Here is an 18,620-nt window from a genome sequence, read left to right on the forward strand (position 1 = left end):
GCTCCCAGCTCCGCCTCCCTCTCTATGGCAGATTCGCCCACAGGATGCAGAGATTCACCCTCTGTTCCCTGGAGGTTAAACTGAGGAGAAGCAATCTGCATTCATCTCAGACCTGTGCCTCAGGAGGACGTTCCCTCCCCTTTCTCCCCAGATCATCATCGTTGTCCAACTACAACAGAAACCCTCAGCAGGATGCAGAATTCCTTCCCACTCCTTCTCCCCTCACCGGGTCCCTCAGGCCCCTGGAGCTCCTACTTTTGTGACAACAGCGAAATTCTTGTTTTCCTCTTCGAGCACTTTCCTATCCTCTGCCTCCCACATTTTTCCATCCCCTTTCCAGGGGGCTCATCCCTCTGTCTTGCTCAGGTCACAGCTTAAACGAGGGCTGCACCCCGCATCTGCGGCTTCCCCAGTTCTGGACGAGGAAAGAGGTTGGTTCTGATTTTGTGAGGGCCTGGGCAGAATCAAGACAAATCTCTTCTCTCGCCCAGAATAAATTATACCTCCTACTGAGAATTTCTGATGTAGTTGGACGATGCTGAGGAATTTATTATCTTACAGTTTTGGAAGTCAGAAGCCCGAAGTCAGTTTCACTGGGCTCAAATCAGTGTCAGCAGTCTGGCGTTCCTTCTGGAAGCTCTAGGGGAGAATCCATTTCCTTGTTTTTTCTAACTTCTAGAGGCTGCCTGTATTCCTTGGCTTTTAGCGCCTTCCTCCCTCTTTAAAGCACGTTGCTTCTGCTTCTATGGGCAAATCCCCTTCTACCTTTGGCGTTCTTGCCTCCTCTTATAAGGACCGTTGTAATTATTACACTGGGCCCACCTGGATAATGCAGGACACTCTCCCCAGCTGAAAATCCTTAACTTAATCACATCTGCAGAGTTCCTTTTGCCACATAAAGTAACATATTCACAGGTTTCAGGGATTAGGGCATGGACACCTTTCAGGGGCCACCATTCAGCCCATGCAGGCAGGTCACTTAACCCCTGAGCCTTGGTTTCATCAGCCAAGTGGGGAACAAATGCCCACCCCCCAGACTCCCGTGGGTCAACTCAGTGGTGGCCTGGCATGTCTGTGGCCCAGGAATGGAGGCTGAGCTCTCAGTGTCAGGCCTTATTCCCGGCCAAGCCAGAAAGGATGGTTCCTGGGAGATGGAAGGGGAGGGTGAGGGGTTTGGGTTTGGTCATTCCTTCTGACGGAGCTTCTCCGGGGAAGCTGGGAGAGCCCGTCTGCACTAACATTGCCAAGTCGGTCACAAGTTTACTGGGCCAGTGCTGGACCCAGAGGTCATAACTGCCCAGCAGAGTGGATCCGATAGCCAGGAGGCTCGTCTAGGGCTCCTCCTTCTCTCTCACGCCGCCTCCAGGTAGGCAGCAAGTCCTGTCAATCTCCTCTAAACATCGCTCAGGCTCCTTCTCTTCACCCCACTGCCACAGCCAGCAGGAGCCCCGTCCGCGCTCCCCTGACTCCTTGCCTCCTCCTGGCCCCACTGCCTCAGGCCTCCCCATCCCGCACCCCACACGCGCATCTCCCTGAAGCATCATCCCAGAGCACAAATCTGACCATGCCCCTCCCTTTTGTGGTCCCCCCACATCCTTGGGTGGAAGCCCAAGCTCTTTACCCTGAGTTACGCGGTCTCTTCCCACCTCCCTGCAAGCTCTGGGACATCAGAGCCGCAGCAAGCAAGTGGCAGATGTGTGAGGGCAGACCTGGGAATGGAGGCGAAGCAGATGAGGGATGGAGGATGGGGGGTACTGTGCAGATGGTGTAGCAGGGACCAGCCTGACCCCAAAGGCCCCACACACAGGTACGGTAGGCTTTGCTACACTGGCAGGTGCAGGCCGTGAGCTACATCAGCTGCTATCTAACCTAGGTGGGTCAGTGGGTGGGCACCAGGTAAGGCCCAGCCATGCAGCTGCTGGCCTGGAACTAACTCAAGTGCGAAATGGCTCCTGAGTGCTGCTTATTATTCTGAAGTCTGGAAGAACAAGTAGGAAGTCTTTTCTCTGCAAATGATTTTGGCCAAACTCCAGGGATGAGGAATGCCCATTGGGGCCTGGCCAGGCTGAAGGCCATGGCTTACTGGGGGAGTGATTTGGTTTCTTTCTGCATCAGCTAAAGACATGTAAACGGAATCCAGGGCCCCCACATACCTGAGCCACAACCATGAAGCTTAATTAATGCTTGCAAAGTACTCCAAGGCCCCGGATGAGAGGCCTCCCGTGGACACAGAATATCCTTATTAATCACTGCTGCGGCGCCAAGTGGGCTGGCCTGTGGGGCAGTTGCCTCCACGCACAGAACAATGGACGCAGTGGAGCAGTTAAATTGTGATTTTGAAGAGCGGTCCTGATCAGCTGGCCCAAAAGCAGCTCAGCTGGGGCAGGCAGGCCTGTGTGGGAGCCACTTAACTCACCTAGCCGTTATCTCCGTGCATTAAGTAGAGGTGGTAGAACCTTCCACCTGGCTGGGCAGGGATAAAAGGGATAAGGGTGAAGTGCCACTTATCATCCCAGGTAAGCAGGCTGTACAGCTTTGCAAGGGTTAGACAGGCTCCATATCAGGCTGGGTATCTTTGGGCAAGTCCGTCAACCTCTCTGAGCCTCAGTTTCCTCATCCGTAAAGAGTGATAATAATAATATCTTCTCCCTTATAGGATTGTAAGATTCAAATGACACAGTACATGAAAAGGCCTTGGCCTACAGCAATGATATCAATAAAATAATAATAATAATAATAGCAATAGCTGGTAAGGATGCTACCATGTGCCAGGCACCCATCTAAACACATCCCATAATTAGCTTCTCTGAGTCCCAATTTACAGATGAGGGAGCCTGGCACAAAGAAGTCAAGTGACCTCCAGTTTCCCATAGTCAGTGAGAGGTGGAGACGGGATTTGGGCCCAGGCAGTCTGGCTCCAAAATCTGTTCTCTCCCCGACTCTCTGATGCTGCCTTTATCACTATTGTCATTATACTTACTTTAGGAATAAGGCCGAGTACTTCATCATCATCATCCCACGGGGTAAATGCACGAGCCAGTGCTTGGAAACTGGACCCCGAGGCATCTGCTATGTGGAGCATGAGGGAAGGGTCCCTGGTCGTCTCTGACCCTCTATCTTCCATAGGAAGGGAAGAAACTTATTGTTATTGAGATGGAGGTGAAGTACATGGATTTTCTCAACTCATCAAAATTTTGGAGGTGCAAGGAAATGTGTAGATAACAGTTTTTAAGGAGAAAAGTCAATAGATGCTGAAAGAGACTGAAAATGCAACCCTGCCCCGCCTCCTTCCTCAGGCTATGCACTGAGGGGGACATTGTCCCCACAGGGGAGAGACAAGGGGCTGCCTGTGGGTGATAGAGTAGGAGGTCCCTGGTCCCCCAGGCATCGACTGTCCCTCTTGCATTGGTTGATCCCAGAAATGAAGGCTTCTGAGGCCTGACGAAGTCCTGAGGCCGGTTCATGGGCTCAACCCATGTCCCAGAACTTCAGCTGGCCCAGCAGCGGGACCCTGGCTCAGGGCTGTCAACCCCGAGCCTCTCCCTGTCTCACTGGTGGCCATAGCAGCTCTGTGAAGCTTCCTCCCAGACTCACCTGGCCCCTCCCAAGCCAGCCTCAGGGGTGTGGCCTAGTACCCCTCACCCCTCCAAGAGTAAATTCCCAGCCAGGTACTTGCTGGGCCCTAGCCTCCCCCAACTTCTTCGCTCCTCTCCCCTGTCCTGAGGCCCACTCCTACAAATAGACCAACCAGTGCCTCCTCTGTGCTTACCCCCTCTCCATCCTGCCCTTGAGCCCCCCTGTCAGCATCCTGTCCTCATGCCATCCCCGTGTCCTCCCAAAGAGATGCACCCAGGAGGCCTGTTCTAGATCTGCCTACAGATGATTCCTGCTCCAGACCCCTCATCTCCAAGAAAAACCAGCAACTCCAGTTTCACACCCATTTTTGGATGAGCTCCAGGCCAAGGTTCAGGCCCGTGTGGCATTTACGAGGGGACAGAGCCAGGTACCTGTTGACTTTAGGAACAAATAAAAGATAGATTTTCCTAAGCCACCATCCTCTTGAAATGGGCTTTTCTGTTCTAATACGGGTTCCAAACTGGTTTGCAAGGTGACATGTGACATATGGGATGCTAGGACAGACTACAAAATGCGTGGGATCCTCCTAAGCTGGCTTGAGGGGGATATGATGCCGACATGGATTTATTCTTTGCCTTTTCCACTTGCCTTTTGGGGAACATGTCCCTGCAGGAAAGTGAGTCTCTCACCCGAGGAAAGATCTCAGCTTTAAAAAATTTAGTGCACTTCTTTTTATATCAGATGGTTATATTTAAAGTATTCAAAGGCCTAGATTTACATCATCTTGGTTAAATTACTCATCACATATCTCTCATCTACAACTTTTTTTTCATTTTCTGAAGGCTCAGTTTACATTAAGAGTTTTACTTTCAGTTTTTCTCCAGCCAAGTATGTGCTCGTTTATATCATGAATGTTTTAATTGTGTGTCCACCTGCCTGGATTAACAATCCGTGAACACCTCCACTGCCCCTGCTGCTGGTCCACACAGTCTGCTGGGAGCCGTGGATGCCTGGGTGGCCGTCCTTCTCCCACGAGAAAGTGAAACCCAAGGGCCCCGAAATGCCTCTTGGCTAATAGGCAGCATGTGACAGGGAGGAAGGAGGGAGATCAGACCACCTGATAGGGCAGGTTCATGAGAGCAACACAATTTCATTTAAAAATTGTTATTAACATCTTCCATTGATTGAGCACTTGATGTGTATCAGCCATGTGTTTACTGTATGTATCTTCAAAATAATCCTGTGATGCAGGCATCAGGCCCACTCCCTGGCTGAAGAAACTATAGTTCAGAGAAATTGTGACTTGGCAAATGTCCCAGCTGGTAACCAGCAGCCAGGTCTGTCTGACAACACAGCCCTAACACTGTATGTATGTGTTTTCTCATTAATACCTCATCTCGTTCCAAACAGACTTTGAGGCAGCTCAGAGGGAGCTGTGTGATACAGCAAAGCAACACAAATAACAGTAGTGAGGAAGGTGTGTTAAGGGAACTCAGAAGGCACCAGGGTGTCTTGCAACACGGACTGAGCTCCAAGCTTCCTAGCAGCCAAAGCAAAGAAAGCCTGAGCTCTTCCCCAATTGTTGGTGTAGGTAGCATAAACACAAATCAAACACAGGCCAAGGTCCCGAAGAAGCACAATTTTTCCTAAGTTCTAGCCCAAAAACAAGTATCTCCCAAGTAACCCTTAGGAAGGCTTGAGTGTAACAGTAGAACAATTGAGACATCTCAGCAGCCCCGGCACAGCATGGCCAGGCAGGATAGCTCTGGATTGGGAGTTTGAGGGGGTTGAGGGGTGCTGGGTCAGCCCTGCCTCTCTCTGAGCTCAGCCATGGCAGCTGTCTTAGCTTGGTTTCCCCAAGTTGTGTGCAGACTTGACGGTGAGTGCAAGGAAGTGATGAAGGCAGGATTGGGAAGAGGGAGAAACTGAGCCAGACTGTGGTTGCACCTGAGGCCTTAGCAGTTCTGCAGGGAACTCAGGAGCTGAGATGGGCCCTCAGAGTTGTCCCAAACGGAGGCCAAGGGGCCTGGCCTTGGTGCTTCCTCCCCAGGCCAACCTCTGGGAAAGGGCTTAACCTTGAGTGAGGCAGTTCACCTCTGCCAAGAGCAATTCCAGGAAGGGATGCAGCTACAAGATAGTCCCAGCATCTAGAGGATAGATGTGCCAGCCCTGAAGACAAGGTCTAGGCAGACACCACAGCAGCCACTACAAAGAGCCCTTGGGTATGGCATTTGTTTGTTTGGGTTTTTTTTCTTCTTTGGCCGTGCTGTGCAGCATGTGGGATCTTACCCTGACCAGGGATCGAACCCCATGCCTCCTGCAGTGGGAACGTGGGGTCTTAACCGCTGGACCGCCAGGGAAGTCCGGGTACAGCATTTGTGACTGAGTGCCCCAGAAATCTGTAGGGAGCTCTCCAGCCATGGAGCTCTTAGGGGGACTGACACATCCTCCAAGGACACAGGCCTCCTGCCTGGACTTGGACAAAGCAGGCCCTTGGACCAGCCAAGATGCCCCTGGAATACAGCATTGCCTGTGCTCTGACACACCAAGTGCTGAAGCCCTAAGGGCTGCTCTGGTTAGCGTGGGGAGTAATAACTTCAGCCTGGAAACTGCTAAACACCCACCGAAGGCACACCTACCTACACACACACAACTTCAGAAATAAAAGATCCACCAAGCGCCGGGCTTTAGCAGTATTACTGCTTCCTGGTGAACTTGCCAAGGTAAACTGTTTGCTAGGCATACAAGGAGGAGGCAGAGTGAGGGGACGAGTTGGGTGACGCCTATAAGAGGAAACTGCCAGGCTTAGGGGAAGACGACAATGGTCTTAGACTTGCAGTTTGTTGGTGACTTGCTGCAGGAGGGATTGGGAGCAAGCCCTGCTGGGGCGGCTGCAATGACTTGGGGAGGGAACAGTGGGGCGGGAGTGTAGACCTGGGACAGCTCAGGGTCTGAGGTCCCAGGGAGGGGGAGATGGGAAGGGGCTGGCAGGGGACAAGGGAGAGATGTGGGAGGGGAGGAGTGAGACACAGCAAAAGGAAAGGGTCCAGCTCTGAGCCATGCCCCGTGACAGTTTTCATTCACAGCAAGGAGTCCTCTCTGACCGGGGCCCAGCAGGCAGCATCTGGCACCTGCCTGATCACGAGACACAGAGGTGACAGCAACCTGTAACTTTTCTTATTGGAGGTCTGCTCTCAGAGCCTCATGGAAGGCAGAATCCACAGCTCCATTCAGATTCCATTTGGTTCTTTCTGCCTGGCCTCACCTAGCTGCCCTTCAGCGCAAATGTTGTTGGTTTGTAGCCAATTCAATGAACTCTTTAAATAGCCACGCTAATGGATCACCAATCATTTCAGAACTTTAATACTAAATCAGGCTGTTGGACACATCTGGGGGCAAAGCTGCTGTATCCGAGCCCAAAACAGCCCTTTCTCTTTTACTTTGCAAAGCAGAGCATGTCACGTTAAATACCTAATGGTCTAAGACAGGTCTCTTGTGACCTGAAAAAAAAGCTGAAGAGGTAGACTCTCTCCAAGAGCCCACAAATTATGTATGTAATTTGTAGATCTTTTAAAATTAGGCACTTCATTTGAAGAGCATAAAGGATAGTAAAATAGAACCTCATGTTAACGTTTAAAATAAGTGTTTGCTGTAAGTATTTTTAAAGTCAAGATTAAAATAACATAAACACAGTAGCCCTGGTTTCACTTTTATCTAAATTAAAAAGATCCTGTCAGGGAGAAAATGTAAGATGTGGGATAAAGTTTCCACAGACAGATCTCCTGGAAACTCCCAAGAAGCCCACTTTGAACCTTCTATCCAGGAAAACAGACCATCTGCAGAGCTGGCTGAAACCACAGCATGAACCTCGGCATTGCTGGTTGGGCTAAATGCCTCTCAGTCACCCACAGGTTAACCCAGCCAGGAGTCCAGTCTCTCAGGCAACACTCCCCATGGCCCTGACCCCTGTAGCCTCTTGTCTCCGGGTCCCCCTGACTCCACATTCTCCCTGTCACCCCTCTGTCCACTCCTTAGGCTTCTCCATGGAATCTGTTTCCTTAAGCTCGAATGCCCGTCATTCCTGGAGCTTGTCCTGGCCCTCTCTGGGCCTCACCCTACACTCTCCCTGTGGGATCTCGTCTGCTCTTTGGCTTCAGTTACCGGCCACCCGTGTGCTGGCCTCATACACTTTTCTACCTCTGGCTTGACTTTCTCTCTAACTGCGCACTTTTATGTCCTACAGCACCTCAGTCCACCTGGATGTCGCTCAGGCACCTCAGTTTCTACCTGCCCAACTCTGACTCACCACCGACACCCACATGCATACCATCCCTCCCATCTCATAATGAGTCCCCACATCTCATACTGAGCCCTCACATCCACCCAAGTGCCCAGGCCTCCTCCCAGGCCCACCTGTCCCTTGCCCTCCATGTCACACCAGCCCACCAGCTCTCCAGATTCATCTGTGCTTCCCCGCCACCATGTCCCTAGGTGACCAAGGCAACCGGGCCCTGCTGCCTCTGAGCCCTTCCCCTCCCACAGCGCAGCCCGTGTGACCTTTGTAGGACACAAATGAGACACGTCACTCTCTCCACCCGATGTCTGTGGGATCTGGCTGCTGCCAGCCTCATCTCCTGCCACGCCCCTGTTGGCTGGAGCCAAGAGCCGGCACTTTCCCCTACAGATTCTTACCCATGCCATTTCTTTTGTTCCTACTTGGACACAAATCAAGAAACAAAAGCCAGCTCCCGTTTGTGGGAGCCTCCCACGTCTTAGAGGGACTGCCACCAGGAAACCTGACTGCATCTCCCGGACCCCATGAGTCGGGCTGCTGGTGTGAGAGACCAGGCTGAGCCTACTCCACAGGCAGAGCTGCACAAAACTGAGCAGAGAGGGAGCCTTGATTTGATAAAGAGGGGACACAGCTGTTCCTTATCTTCCCAAAGACGCCCTTAAAGATTTTCTCCAAGTTTTTAACAAAGAGGAAGGCCAGGATTTTCCTGTCCAGGCTGTGTTTTCAAAATACTCTCTCATTCCCCCATCACTTGCTCAGCTTCACAAAAGCAGTTAAATTACCTAGTGCCCTTTAAAATGTCCTCATGACGGGAATCTCGCAGATACTTGTTTATCTTCCAGCTGCAAGGCCTTCACAGGTCACGCAAGTCCATGCGGCAGAGCCCTAGCTGAGTCTGGGAATGTCCTGGGGCCAGAGATGGGGAAGGAGGCTGGAGCAGGGGATCTGTCAGCGGACCAAGCCAGGCCACACCTGTCCACCTCTCAGGTGGAAGGCATGGATGGGCTGGTGGGAAGGTTCTCAAAGGCCCACAGGCCTACACCTTGCCAGGTAGCACCCCAGGCCAGTAGGAGAGCACCGAGACCAGAGATCCTCCCCATTTTACAGGCGAGGGAACTGAGGTTCAGGGGGTGAAGGTACTTGCTCCACGCTTCACACTTGGTGTGGAACAGCTGGTCAGGGATTCTGAACCAGGACCCCAGTCTGCACAGCCCATGCTCCACCCATTCAAAGTCACTTGCTTCGTGTCCTTGAACTTAAAAACAGAAATTTAACACACATAGGGGAGAGTAGAGAGGGGATTATTATGAGCTGTTTCCAAAGGAGGATTAAATTTTTTTTGGATTTTAATACACTGCCACGTTTTCATGACTAGCCTGGATTTCTCTGAGTCCACTTATCTTTTTACAGTTTGACCTTTAAACAGGAAAAACCTCAATGACTTTCCACTGTTTTGAATAAACTGAAATAGATGTATTTTTCTGAATGATTAGGGAATGAAAAACAGCCGGTCAGCATTAAAGTCCTTCAGGAGTGATTTTCCCTGGAGGACGGGGTTCACAAAACTACCCCTCATGATGGGGCTCTCGTACCTATTTGTTTGCCTTCCAGCTGCAAGGACTTTACTGCTCGTGGTCTACCCAGGAGGAGAGGGGAGCTTCGTCTTGGATTCAGAGGCAGGAGCGGGGCTGGTTCCCCCGCTGCCACACCTCAGAGTGGCCAAAGCTGTGGAGGGTGAGGCAGGAGCATAGGGCTCCACAGTGAACTGATGGGGCAGTGCCAGCATCAGAACTACCCTCAAGGGCATCACCGGGCTCCAGGCCAGTAGGTCCACCTGTTGTCGGAGAGCAGGCTTTCCACACAGGACACTGCCAGGACACTGTAGGGAAGCAGAGGGTGACGTGGAAAAAGCATTCGCAGTGTGGCTGGGACAAATCACTTCAGCTTTCTAAGTCTGTTTTCTTTTCCATAAAATGGTAAAGATAATAGTTACTTGCAGGATTGTTAGGAGGTAAACGTATTTAAGTTGGTGAATACATAGTAAGTGCTCAGTAAATCGGGTTCCATTCCCTGCTCAAGAGCCTAAACTTTTAAAAACGCTACTTCCTAACATGTACCATACACTGCCCTACCTTCTTAAGCAATGGAGATGGAATATTATTCCACAATGTCTTCATAACTCAGGGATCCTCTTTACAAAAATGTGGGAATCATAGAATATCAGTCTTCTGTGGGAACCGAGAGCCTGTCCAGGCCAAGCCCTCCCTGCAGTGATCTCACACATTTGAGATTTGCACAGCCATTTGCCTTGCGCTTTTTTTCTCTTGATTTTGATTTTTTTAAAAATTGAAACCAGGTTACAATGTTGATCAGAACTGTGTGTTAAATAAAAGCAAGTCGGCTCTGAGTGAGGGCTTCAGGGTCTCTCCTTACAAAGCAAAGCCCAATAGTAGTGGAGGGGCGGTGGCAGCCATTTCTACTGCTTTGTGTTTACTTCTGGAATCACAGCTGTGTTTGGGGAGGTAGACGTGGCTGGAAATCTGTTGAATGTCCTGATCTTGACCTTTTATATATGTTTGGTGTAAGGCGGTTTGGTCACTTGTGGGACTTGGGGGCTGTCATCCTGGCCACGGGCTTCCTCCCTGCCCACTCCCAAGGGCTGTGTCGGGCAGCCAGGAATGGCAGTGTATCTTGGCACTGGGCATTGGGCCAGTGGGGACTCATGGTTCCTAACAGGTTGCTGGTGGGGGGGACCTTGACAGTCAGTAAAATTTTCTTCCATGTCCTCACCATCCACTCATTCCTCGTAATCTGCACTTCATGCCCTCCCTTCCCTATTCCTTTTCCAGGAAGGTGCCTCAGTCTCATCCAACACTGCCTCTGCTGCCCTAAACTCCACGCAGTGTACTTTCCCAGCGTCCTCCCACCTCCTCTCCTCCATCCTGTCACCTTGCTGCTTCTAGATGCCCACTCTCCCCACAGCACTATCTTTGGCTTGTTTCTCTGCTCAGCAAATGCCCCTTAGCTGCTCATAAACTTCCTGATGAAACTAACCCTCATCGGCCTCCCGCCTCTGGCTCCCCTGGTCCAGGCCCACATTTGCAGCTGCTAGCCGCCTTCTCAAACTCAACACGTTACAAAACACACTTCCCCCATGCCCTCATTTCTGCTCAAGGCACACTGGCCTCCCAGCCACCCTGTCTCCAAACATGATGATCAGACTCCTGAATTCCTCTTGTCTATCATTTCCACTTCTACCCCCCAACTCCCACCCTCAGCACTTCTTGATGGCCACCCCACTGCCCTGGGGTGTCCAGGGTATCACAGCCACTTCCCCTGGGTGCCACCAGGACAAAGCAGGGAGGGAGCTCCATTTTACAGAGTCAAAAACTGAGATAAAGTTTGGGGCTTGCTTTAGTGACCCAACTGGTTTTATAAGGATGCTCTGCATGTTGGCTGCACCTTCCTCCACTGCTGTGCTCAGGGCTCATCTTCTTTGATCTTTATCCATCATTACTTCCACCTGCCCCACCTTGATTCTGTGGGCAGCCCAGCTGGCCATCAGCTCAGCCTCAGTCCATCCCCCGTCCCTTCCCCTCTAACCCCTCACTCCCCACCCTTCCATCCATGACTGCAGGGGAGGTGGGAGCGACTAAGCAGGGAGTCAGGACAGGGGCTCCTCTGGGCCCCACAAGCCCAGGCCGCCATCTTGAACTATAGTGGTCACTTTGGCAGAGGATGGTGGAAGGTGTAAGGGAACTGCCCTTGCCCTCAGACCCCAGCTCTCGGCCCCTATCTAACCAGGCAGCGTGACCCCCGTAACTGGAGCTCCTCACTCCAACCCCACAGCAGTGCCCCAGTAACAAGTACCCAAGGAGTTTGCCGGTTCTGATCACTGCACTGAGGTGGTACTGGCAGGAGGACAGGCCTGGGGGAGCAGGGGGACTGGGTTGACCCAGGGGCGGCACACAGGCCAGCGCTGCCTGGACGCTGCCCCCCCAACCATGCCCAGGGGGGCACTCAGACCTTAAACCAGTTCAGCCACATGGTCTCCTCCTGCTGGCTTCTCGTTCTGGTCTCTCTCTTCACACCTTAATGCTGACAGCAGCCCTCACCCTCCCGCAGTGGCAGCCAACGATGGCCAGCGGGCTCCCTACTTGGGCAGAACTCACCAGCATCTGCTGCAGGGTCTGAGCGATTCCTGACCTGATATTTCAGATGCTGTGGTCCTGCCATTAAGAGTCTGCTCTGCCTAAATTCTCTCCGACCACTATAGGCTCAGGGCCCACTAATGCTGCTGGTATCCCTGTTCTGTTTATTTTACCTAAAGTAATTTTTGGGCCCTTCATCTGACTTATAAGTCCTTTTCCATGTCTGGGAAACTTTGGAATTAACAAACAAAAAAAATTAGGATCTATTCCAGTGTTTCCATCCATGGTGATGGAGAAACAGATAAAATGATTCTCAGTCAAACCCTGCAGCAAAGTGAGGATTCGTAGCTGGGAATGCTCGTGCACGCACAGCTGTTTTGAGTCTTGAGTGTCCAGTGTCAGGCTGATTTAAATCCTTTAGCCCACCCACTGTTTATTCTTAACCCCTTCGCTTAGGGATGCCAGATTTAGCATATAAAAATATAAGACAGTCCTGCCTCTGAGGCCGAGGTGGCAGTGGTGAGACCCGCTGGGGAGGGGAATTCATGCGTCTTCTGTGCCTGAACCTCAAAGCAGCATCTGGGGTGACAACACCAACAATGTTCAGGTTGGTGGGGCCATCCGAGTGTGTGGACAGCAAGGACCGCCCCTCAGCCCTCCCCTTCTCCCTCCCCCAGGGGCATCTGCCCCCCCCCGCCCCCACCCCAGAGCCCTGTGCTTCTTAACACCCATGGAGCAGCCACAGTGTCTAATACTAACACCGGCCCTCGTGGGGCATTTGTGTGTCTGGCTCTGGGCTGCGGACCTTCTGGGGACAGCACTTGATTCGCAGCCCTCGGGGGACAGGTGGAACAATCAGAGATCCCCACTTCTCACACAGGGTCAGACAGGCCGTGAGGCTTGCCCGATGGGTGATAAGCTCAGCGTCCTCTCCTGAGGGTGTAAAACTTGCGTCGAGGGAGTGAGAGCTTGGGGGACGGAGCTCCTTCAGCCTCCAGGGCAGGATAATCAGCCCAGGAATCACAGCCGCAGGAGCACGTGCTCCGAGCCAGGCACTGCGATGGGACTTCGAGTTGCCTTTTACCTCAGGACACCCTGATCTGGTGTTACTGAGCTACTATTCCAACCCTCACTTCAGAGATGTGGAAAACTGAGCTCAGAGAGGGAACCTGATTAACGCAGAACCCCCATGCCGTCGTGCCCAGACTAGCGCTCCTGCTGCTTCCCAGCTCCTCAATTCAGAGGCAACTGCACCCAACACAGACCTAGTGTGGGAGGACGTGAGGGACCCACACAGCCTGCCTCCGCCACACGTGATGTCTTGTGTGCAATGCATCCCCCCTCCTGGGGACTTGACGTCCAGGCCACGGCGCTCTGCCCTCACTGCACGGCCCCCCGCCTGGCCCCCCAGCCTCCCCGACCTCAGCAGCCTCCACAAGAGCCTGCCCCCCTGAGCCCAGGGCTCCATCTCTCAAGAAAGGCATTCTCTGCAGGGCCAAAATGAGCCCTCCAGGGACATTTCAAAGAAAAGCGTGAAATACAAAGGCTCTGTAGAGAAGCACAGGAATCTGCACTAAGTGAGGATAAAAGGCAGCTGCAAACCAGCTGGTAAAATGCAGTGCCTGCTCGAATCCCACCCTAAAGCCTGCTGGGAGGACAGCTAGAGACAGGTCAGCATTGTCACTGAGGGTCCCTCCCCCACCTACCCTCTAGCAGGGCCCTATGAGACCCGACACAGCCCGCAGAGCCCCGCAGTGAGTGCACCATCAGAAGGGCCATGACAGAGCCTTCTAAAAAGAAGTCCAGGACTTCCCCGGTGGCGCGGTGGTTACGAATCCACCCACCAGTGCAGGGGACAGGGGTTCGAGCCCTAATCCGGGAAGATCCCACATGATGCAGAGCAACTAAGCCCGTGTGCCACAACTACTGAGCCTGCGCTCTAGAGCCCGTGCTCTGCAACAAGAGAAGCCACCGCAATGAGAAGCCCGTGCACCACAACAAAGAGTAGCCCCCACTCGCCGCAACTAGAGGAAGCCCATGCGCAGCAATGAAGACCCAATGCAGCCAAAAATAAATAAATAAATTTAAAATAACTAAATAAAAAGAAGTCCAACATCACAACTGTACCCACTCATCCAACACATCATAACTGCCCACCTGCCCCTGGGCAGGTCCAATCCAGGAGTTCTCCACAGTGAAACCCGGCAGATTTGATCATTGCCGGTTGAGAGTAATGAAAATGCTCCCACTAAGTTGCTTCCACTAATAGTGCTTGGCATTTTATGGTGCTTCTCCCATCTTTAGTTTGTGAGCTATTAGCATACAACTCTAACTGAATGGCTACTAGGAGCTGGCAGACACCCCGGGGTGCTGGGACTGTGTTCTTGCCCTCCTGGGGTTCTCATCCCAGGGGAGACAGAGCCATGGTTGAGTTATTTATGTGCAAAATGTACCAGGCACTGGTACAGAGAAATAGGACACGGCCTCTTCCCAAGGATGGGCCAGACACGCCAAATGCCTGGGTCCTGGTCATGGCCTTGGCTGGCTCAACAAATCACAAATTGTGATTTATTCATCAATAAACTGATCGCAACAAAGCCAGCCCAGGTTCACCCACCCAGATCTCAGTGAACGTGTCTGCCACTCTTGCCTAAGCTTTGGCTCTCACAAAAAAATTTCGATATCCATCTTTTCTTTTCTAAATATTTAAAAAATCTCTCCTCCATTTTCCTAGGAGTTTCCTCTGCCTCTCTTGCTGTTATAAATTCACAAATAATTAAATACTCATGAATTGACACGCTTTGTCCTAAATGTAACTGAACCTACATAACTGATTGTTTTCCCTTTTCACCTTGGATTCCAGGAAGCTCGAGGCTAAATTTGGATCTTGATCACAGAAGAAAGATTAGTCGTTGTAGTTAGAAATTTTGTATTCTCTTTTCTGACTGGGTTTTAATTTCCCATTTCTATTTTAATAACCTCACTGTCATATCTTTTGCTATAAGCCTCCAAAATCCTTTTTTTGATAAGAGGAGGAGAATAAATGAAGTCAAGTTTTAAAAAGGCATACTCTCCAAGAATTCTTTCAAGAGGTTATTGATCATTGAAATATCTTTTTCTGAGGAAGATGGCTTTAATTTATGCCTATAAGCAGGGTTCTCTGCCCTTCCAGGATGCTGTCTCAGATGTGAATTTTACAAATTGATGGAGACAGTGCTCATTGCCTACGTTCTGTTTTCCCTAAATGCCTTTAGCAACCTGTGTGTGAATCAACGCATCTCACCAAGCTACATTTATGATTAAGCAATAATTATAACGTGCCTGGACCTGCACCTCAAATGTTCATCTCAAGTCAAGATGTGTGTCCCCTTTAATCTTTTCCTGATCAAGCTTCTGCCTCATGTCTGGCCCCCACACCCCATTCTCCCTGGGAAGCAATCAGAAGACCACATTAATGAACAAACAGGCTGGAACACCCATCTGATTTTAGAAGATGCCCTCAGGCAAACATTAAATCCTGTCTCCACCTCCCTGCCCCCCATGCCCTGTTGTGCTGCTGTGAGCGACTTTCATTCCTAACAGCTGATTCTGTTCAGCAAATGTTTGTAAATGTCGGTGGTGTGTCTCCTCCACGCTACAGTGAGCTTCCGCCCCCTGCAACTGTGTTTTCTGAGGCTTTTGTGTCTCCTAATGGTGCCTGGAACATTTTGAACATGATAAGGAACTCAAATAAAATGAACAATAAGCGTCCCCAACCAGCTAGAGCTTTCAACAAGGCCCTTAATGAAAACACTGAACCGCATCGACATCTGATAAAGGCAAACATCTGGAGATGCCAGTGGCAGATGCCCGATTCTGCTGAGGCTGATGAATGGGCACTGAGTTATCTGGGGCTCAGCAGCGTCACTCAGCTGGGCCTGCTGCTACTTCGACGACAGGCTGCCCCCATCCCAGGACACAGTCCCGCCTGGAGGGAGTTGGGAATGATTGCTTGTCCGTTCACCAGCCTAAGCCATGCCAGCTGACCACCACCATGGGTCTGTTGCCCTGTCCGTACGGAAGAGAAGGGCCAGGTTAAATTTATTTTCTCTTTCACTTTTCCATTTCACAGAAATATCATATTTTCTAGACGAAGGTGTTAATTATACCATAGGCACCATCAAATGGCACTAAGTGATAACTAAATGTTCAGGAGGTTGACATGTATATTGTTTCAAGTAGCTCTGTGAGTCATTATCTAATTTAGATAAACGGCAAAATAGTGGTATCATAATAGCCCCCTTTTATTCTGGTTTACGCCTCATTGTCTCTGGGTGTAGAATAAGAAGTGAATCACCAGACAGGCCCGTGGGAAAAATGGCAGGCCGGCTAAGAGCATAGGCTCCAGCATTAGACCCACGGGGCTCGAAAACCCAGCCCTGCTGCTGACCAAGGGCAAAAGCTATGACCGCTGAGGGCTTCTCGGACGGGATCAGGGTTGAGTACAGAGTGGGGTAAACCCCTTGACACTGTGCCCGGCATAAAGAATGGGCTCCACCTGTGTTAGCTGTTGTTAAGTCTTGGGTTGAGGGCAGAGGGATGTCTCTGGGTTTCCACTCTCAGGGGTGAGGGGCATGTGCCCACATGAGCCTCCAAACTGTACCCAACGAGAAGGGGGCGTGAACCGAGGGTTTTACTGTGAAAGGGCAGCCCCTGAGGTGTGCCATCCTGCAGCTGAGCTGGCATCTCTCCAGGGCCCGGGCCATGTTTACTTACATTTCTGAAAGAGGAAGAGGGCTTTCAGCCTAACATGTTTTACTCCAAGTCACCATTTTCTTCTGCGTGTAGCTTGGCTCTTCGTGATGGGAGAGGAACATCAGGCCTCCCAGACAGAATGATTCTGTGCATCTCCTTTCATGAAGGCCGGCCAGGCAGCCAGCAGAGTCTTGGAAACCATGAAGTCCTGGCCAGTAGGACAGAAGCTACAGGGCAGCCATGAGTCCCAAGGATGTGACCCCAAACCTTTATCAAAACACCTGCCTTGGGGGAAGAAACCCAACTGTCCCCACTCATAGTGCCTCAGAAATAGGTCTCCACCAAAAGCTACAGATTCCATAAATAAGTTAAAAATCAAATTATCAGAAGAGGAAAATCCCATTTTCCAAGAGTTACCAAATGTCTGGGTAAGAGCCAGGGTGTACCCCAGCCTGGCCCACAGGGCCTGGCAAGTCCGAACACATGTGACTAGGGTTACAGAGGCTGCCCCACTTCTGGTGTCATCAAGAACAAGGTCTCCCACAGAGTGTGCCAAGTCACTGGAGTGGCCCCGCCAAGTACCAGTGCCTTTTCGTTTCCAATTTGGGCAGAAAGCTTTCTTTTCTATGTTCTATTCTTAGAAACAGTGTTTCAGGCTGTCGTGATAGCCCCTGATTCTGCACTGGGCTGGGCCACAAACAGTCTCTGGGGGCTGGAGCCTCAGTGACAGGTGGGCCAGGGACACAGGTGACTCCCCTCCTGCTCCCTGAGGGACCCTGACTCATCCTGCAGTCCTGCTACTAAAGGTTTCCCACCAGACCCTCCTCATCTACCAGCACTGCACACCCACCCTTGCGTTTGCTAAGCTGTGGTCACGGGAACTCCAGGAGAAAACACAGAAACCAGGCCAGGGGTGTGATGCTGCCCCTCATCCCAGCCACGCCACAGCCTCACCGGGAGGACTGGTGCTCCCTGCAGTATAAAGCTCACGGGCTTTCTGACAGCTGCTCGAGGGCCTTGGTGCCTTTAGTCACAGGCATTCTGTAAAAAGGGGAAGCTTCTCTCCTCCGTTGTAGGAGGATCCAGTGGTGTATCCCTCAGGGTGCTGGCCAAGCCTCAGGGTTGAAGTGAGCCAGGGTAAATTATCCTGCAGGCGATCAAACATCAGCAAATCCATCCTAATTCACCTCATTTAAGACTTTTGTTTTCCATAAAGGATTAAGCCAGGAAAGAATTTAATCACACCAAATCCACTTCCAAAATGGTTACAGATCCCACGATCAAGAGTAATGATTAGGGGTTTCCCTGGTGGCGCAGTGGTTAAGAATCTGCCTGCCAATGCAGGGGACACGGGTTCGATCCCTGGTCCAGGAAGATCCCACATGCCACGGAGCAACTAAGCCCGTGTGTCACAACTACTGGGCCTGCGCTCTAGAGCATGCGAGGCACAACTACTGAAGCCCGCGCACCTACAGCCCGTGCTCTGCAACAAGAGAAGCCACCGCAATGAGAAGCCTGCGCACCGCAACAAAAAGTAGCCCCTGCTCAACGCAACTAGGGAAAGCCTGCGCGCAGCAATGAAGACCCAATGCAGTCAAAAATAAATAAATAAATAAATCTATTTTTTTAAAAAAAAGGGGGCTTCCCTGGTGGCGCAGTGGTTGAGAGTCCGCCTGCCGATGCAGGGGACACGGGTTCGTGCCCCGGTCTGGGAAGATCCCACATGCCACGGAGCGGCTGGGCCCATGAGCCATGGCCGCTGAGCCTGCGCGTCCAGAGCCTGTGCTCCGCAATGGGAGAGGCCACAACAGTGAGAGGCCCGCGTACCGCAAAAAAAAAAAAGAGTAGCCCCTGCTCGCTGAAAC

General features: G+C 51.5%; 1 protein-coding gene across 2 annotated transcripts in view; it reads left to right on the forward strand.

Moving 5' to 3' along the window:
- SMPD3 (sphingomyelin phosphodiesterase 3) overlaps positions 1-18,620 on the forward strand; it is a 79,664-nt gene that overhangs the window by 23,834 nt on the left and 37,210 nt on the right. The gene's annotated exons all lie outside the window — the stretch shown is intronic.

The sequence above is a fragment of the Monodon monoceros genome, unplaced genomic scaffold, assembly GCF_005190385.1.
Source record: "Monodon monoceros isolate NGI ecotype Baffin Bay Population unplaced genomic scaffold, NGI_Narwhal_1 Super_Scaffold_10, whole genome shotgun sequence".
Lineage (NCBI taxonomy): Eukaryota > Metazoa > Chordata > Mammalia > Artiodactyla > Monodontidae > Monodon > Monodon monoceros.